The following is a 6,161-nucleotide window of genomic DNA, read 5'->3' as shown; positions in this document are numbered from 1 at the left end:
CCACCCCCACCCTCCTCTCATTTATCTCTCCACCCTGCAGGCACTCTGCCTCTATTCCTGATGAAGGGCTTTTGCCCGAAATGTCGATTTTCTTGCTCCTCGAATGCTGCCTGAACTGCTGTGCTTTTCTAGCACCACTCTAATCTAGAATCTGGTTTCCAGCATCTGCAGCCCTTGTTTTTACCTATATGACAGGAACTTCCTAATCTGGTGTTTTGCACAGTATGTGATAATTGTATATTTTCTTTGAAATTTGGCATTTGTCACATTGTTTTACTTCCTATTATATTTGTCAAATTTATGCAAATTGTCTTACTATGATTTTTTATAAACTTGGCATCATGTAATCACAAATACCTACACAGTGGCGTGGTAGTTTTCACAACTTCATGAAACTTTCCATCTATCTTTTTCTCTCTGATGTTGTAAAGTTCGGTTCCAAAAATTACAAGCAAACCTTTTTTAATACCACAAGATTTTATTTTCATAATAACAATTATATTTATCCAGTCAAATGTTTCATGTATTTCAATGTCTTAATGTTTTTATTTAAATGTCTCAGTCTCTCCCAAAAGTTGGGATTTGAGCTTGACAGAATGTTATGTGAGGTGAATGTATTTGATATGTGCTGAGTAACCAATTTTTCCAAGTTGCTTCACTATTTTCTGACAGTTTTCTACTCGTTAGTTTGTGAACTTATATTCAAGAAATGATTGCAGAGACATTGAAAAATGTGATTAGGTGAACTTTATGCTCAACATTTTTTAAAAGAGTGGATTTGTGTAGATGAGCAACACAATGGGTAGCAGTGGACTTGATGTCTTGGTCTTTTCTGGTGCTTTTCAAATAATATTCAGTCAGAAGACCCCACAAAAATAAATCCTTTTAATGTATTTTTCCCCTCACTAACGTTTCTGATATCCAACATGTGTAATCAATTTGAACATATTTTTAACATTGTTAAATCTCCTATCTGCCCCCGGTTTAAATAAGTGTATTGCACCAGAAATACTTGCATTGGAAATAGTTAAGAAAAAGTTTACGAATATATTCTTGTGATGAAATGGTATCGTGACTAAGTGTTGCACAAGTTGGGCCCATACTCTTTGACGTTTAGAAGATTGAGGAACAATCATTTGAAAGTTTGAAGATTATGAGAGGAATTGCACAGTAGATGTTAAGAGGATGTTACCTTGTAGGTGAATCTAGACCTAGGGGACAAATGTGAAAAATATGGAGCTTTTTTAGATTTTTCTTTCCCACAGAATAGTGGAGGCTGGGGCATTGAACACATTTAATCGTGGTTCTTGAAGCATATATTACAGTATGAAATACAGTTGGCCTCATGACCACTGTTTCCTGAGAGCAAATGAGATGAGGAGATGAAAACCAGTCACATTAATCTATAACTTTACAACAACAATTGCTTGGACATTATAAAGAAGACAGGTCAACTATTTGTATCTAAAAATTGCACTCTGCTGATATAAAAATCTTAAAAGGGTCAGAATTTCTGATTTGATGCCTGAATCCATCTTTTCCTTGGAACTATTTTTAGAAATGCTTCCTGCAACCCATCTAAAACCTTCATTTCTTTCCTAAAGTGAAGTAAACAAAATTAATGCAACACTTGAATTGAAATCAATCCAGAGTTTTGCAAATATTCAATGTAACTTCTATTTTGTGTACTCTAGACCTCTCCATATAAAGCCCTTTTTAACTAATTTCTCAAACTGCCTTGTTACCTTTATTTATTTGTGAATATGTACATCTAGTTCTGCTGGTCCCCATTAATTTGTACCCCTAATTTTACACTGCTCCTCCTCCTATCATTTTACACATATGTGGGATTGTGTTCAAATAATGACCAAAATTGGTCAGTGGTGAAAATAGCCTCTTTTATTCAGCAAATACAGTACAAGTTTTAAGGAGCAATACAATCCCAAAACACAGTTCTTACAAGAGCCCCTTTATACACAGTTCTTACATTTAAAAAATTCCACTACTATGTTGTTACATTGTTTTATCTATAGTAAAAAAAGGTTTGAAGGGCTCATTTGAAGGAGATGGGTTAAAACGTGCTAAATGTTGGCTGCTACCTCTGATGGGATTAAGAGAGTCTATCCAGTCTGCTTGCATAATTCAGAGGTTAAAAATCATACAACACCAGGTTATAGTCCAACAGGACTACTTATTTAGAAGTAGAAGCTTACAGAGCGCTGCTTCTTCAATAGGTAGCTGTGAAGGAGCAACGCTCCAAAATCTTACAAAATCTGTTAGACTATAACCTGGCGTTGTGTGATTTTTAACTTTGTCCGCCCCAGTCCAACATTGGCATCTCTGCATCATAATTAAGAGGTGTTCGTCCTTCTGTCTAAGTTAGTAAACGTTAGTAAAAATACGAGGCCTATATGCTCTAAATAATTTAGAAATTGTACCTGTACTTAATAAAAGATATTAAACTGATTACTGCATCTGGGTTGTGAGATTTATACTATTTGCCGGTATGAGTTTCATTCATTCATGCAGTTTCATGGAAGCACTGTTTTGTCAGTTATTTTCTTAATGGGATAATGGCCTAGTTAAAAGGTATTTAACAGGTACAGGTACTTACTAATTGGTGAATTTATTCAGGTCCAGGAGAAGGTTGGTTAGGGCTGATTAATATTATAATGTTTTGACTTGAGGGGAATAGTATTGTTCTTTTTGCTACACTTATTCAGAGGTAAACACTGGTTGTAGCAAGGGCTGACAAGGTGTGAGAATGCAGTATTATTAGAAAGGGTTGTTTTAAATTTGGATAGTAAAACATACTATAGAACCACGGTTTTATGAATGAATGAATTGGTAAATTACGGCTTCATAAAGGGTTATGACTGAATGAACAGGAACCTGGTATTAATGAATACAGTGAGCTGGTGAATGAGTTAATAAAGATAACCTATAACACAATATCTCACACCTGTTTGCATTAACTTTCATTTGGCGTAGCCACCCATTCCACCAGCTAGTCTATATCCTTTTTAGATCCATCACTATCTTCCTTGCAGTTCATGATTTGCTTTCTGGTAACATTGTGGACGTGCAGCAATGACCTTGAAAGGATTAAACAGTTACAGTTGTGTTTCTTTTGTAAAATAAGTTGTAAACAGAACAGAAAAGTAGCAAATGCATTCTTGACAGGATTAGGAATGAAACTAGGACAAAGGACTCATCCAGGGAGTGGCTGAGAGAAACAAGGAGGTGACTTATAATGTGCAGTGAGATAATAGAAATCTTATATGGATGAGAATAATATGTCTGGTATGTACACACGGAAACAAAATTAAGGGCAAATATTAGATGTAAGTTTTAAAATTGAGTGATGGTACATAGTTGTGACTGAAAGCTTTTTTTTTATACATAACTGTCCTAGACTACTCTCCCCTGAATCTAGCAGCAAATTACTGCAGATGCTGGAATTGGTACTGAAAACAACAAATGCTGGAGATCACACAGCATCCATGGAGAGACAGCAAGCTAATGTTTCACGTCTAGATGACCCTTCATCAGAGTTGAAGTAAACTGTGGAGGGGATAGCATTTATGTTATAGTTTGGGGAAGTGAGGGGTTATGGTTGAGGCTAGTGGGTGTACGGTTCTGGTGGAGACAAGATGTTGATAGTTCAGATTAAGTGATCAGAATATGCCTGGACTGTCGCTGACCTCAATACCTCCGGAGATCTTCCTCCCATTGCCTTCAACCTTGTAGTCTCCCAACCTCAGACAGCCCGCTTCTACCTCCTTCCCAAAAATCCACAACCAGACTGCCCTGGTATCAGCCTGTTCCTGCCCCTCTGAGCTCATTTCCTCTTACATTGACTCCATCCTCTCACTACATGTCCAGACCCTGCCCACCTGTATCCGTGATTCTTTTGATGCCCTCCACCATATTGACAATTTCCAGTTACCTGGCCCTATCTACTTCTGTTCACCATGAATGGCCAATCCCTCTATACAGTCGGTTCTGCTATGATGTGTGTTTCTTCAATGCAAAGTGGCTTTAATGTGATTGAGAAATTTTGACAGTTATTTCTAGAATGCGAGCTTTCCTTACCTGTATGGCTGCAATGCAATTCCAGCCCAATTAGTTTAAATGGCAAGGTTTTTCCACAATTTTAACATAACGCAAGATCACACAAAAATGGAACTATCGCGTTAAATCAGAACCAATTATCCCTCCATTCCCCACCAGGATGGTCTGAGAGCTCTCGGCTTCTTCCTCGACCAGAGGCCGAACAATCCCCATCCCCCACCACTCTCCTCCGCCTGGCTGAACTTGCTCTCTCACTGAACAATTTCTCCTGTAATTCAACTCACTTCTGCCGAGTCAAAGAAGTGGCTATGGGCACCTGCATGGGTCCTAGTTAGGCCTGCCTTTTTATGGGGTATGTGGAATGATATTTGTTCCAGTCTTACACTGGCCCCTTCCACAACTTTTTCTTTGGTACATCGATGATTGCTTCATGCTCCCGCTGGGACCTTGAGAACTTCATTCATTTTGCCTCCAATTTCCAATCCTCTATAACTTCCACATCGTCCATTTCTGACACTTTGCTTCCTTTCCTTGACCTCCCTGCCTCTATTTCAGGGAATAAACTGTCCACTGCCATCGCTACCTTCATGACAGTTTGTTACACCCTATGTCCTGCAAGGACTCCATCCCATTCTCCCAGTTCCTTCACCTATGTCACATCTGTTCAGATGATGCCACCTTCCAAAATAGCGCTGCTAACATTACTTGCTTCTTCCCTGATGACTGGTTGACAGGGTCCTCAACCACATTCGACCTACCACCTGTGCTTTTGTCCTTACCCCTTCCCATCACTCACAACAGCATGATTGTGTACTCCTTGTCCTCACTTTTCATACCCCCAGCCTCCACATTCAAAGGATCATTCTGTGCAATTTCAGACAACTCCAGCAGAAGGCCACCACCAAACTCATCTTCCCCTCACTCCCCTATCTGCATTTCGTAGGAATTATTCCCATTGGAACACGCTAGTCCATTCCACAACCACCAACACCACCCCCTCTTCCGCATGCCATCTTCCCATGTAACCACAAAAGGTTACCTCCTCCCTGTTCATCATGCAAGGACTTAAACAATCTTTCTATGGTGAATAAGCATTTCACCTGTACCTCCTCCAATCTTGTGGACTGTATTCGCTGCACCCAATGTGGCCTACTCTACATTGGAGAAACCAAACGCAGACTGCGTGACCGCTTTGCAGAACACCTCCAGTCCATGCATAAGCAGGATCCTGACCTTCCTGCAGCTGGTCATTTTAACACAGTGTCCTGCTCGCATGCCAGATGTCTGTCCATGGTATGCTGCAGTGTTCCAGTGAATCACAGTGCGAACTGGACGAACAACAGCTCATCTTCAGATGAGGCACTTTACAGCGTTCTGAACTTAATATTGAGTTCAACACCTTCAAATTGTGAATGATTTCTTCCTTTTCTTTTAGCTTGTCATCATGTCCTCTCTCCCCTTCCCCCATTCCAGTGGGACTGTCTGTCTTTTCAAGTCTGGCAGCAGACACAGCATTGTTCTGCCATTCTCCCATTCCAATCACTTAATCTGAACTATCAACATCTTTCTCCAACTGGTACACGACACCCACTATCCCCAATCCCCACCCCATCTTGCCTCCCTCCAAAATATAACATAAATGTTATCCCCTCCACATTTCACTTCAGCTGTGATGAAGAGTCAGCTGACTGGAAACGTTCGCTTGCTCTCTGACCCGCTGTGATCTCCACAACATTTCTGCAAAACTATTTGTGCCCTCTTTTGTGCAGACAGAACCACTGCAAGTTTTCAACTCTGCTGCTATTTCTTTGTTTCCCCATTATAATTTCCCTGGCTTCTAATTCTGAAACTCTTGGTAGTTTCTCAAGACGCACCACAACAATCTGAATTTAGGAGAACAATAGTGAGAACTTTATTAGTATTATAGAAAACTGAAAACTATTACCAAATACTATTTAAAACAGTTATAGTGCTGCACAATACAACGGAGGGTGTCCTCACTATGAAGCTGGAAGTTTGACTCTACAAGGACTGTGCAGTAATGACTCCTATAATACCATGAACAAAGAGATGCATTTGCAATAGAT

This window comes from Chiloscyllium plagiosum, chromosome 10 (assembly GCF_004010195.1).
Source record: "Chiloscyllium plagiosum isolate BGI_BamShark_2017 chromosome 10, ASM401019v2, whole genome shotgun sequence".
In the NCBI taxonomy this organism is placed as follows: Eukaryota; Metazoa; Chordata; class Chondrichthyes; order Orectolobiformes; family Hemiscylliidae; genus Chiloscyllium; species Chiloscyllium plagiosum.
The sequence above is the reverse complement of the archived record's forward strand: the minus strand, read 5'-3'. Positions refer to the sequence as shown.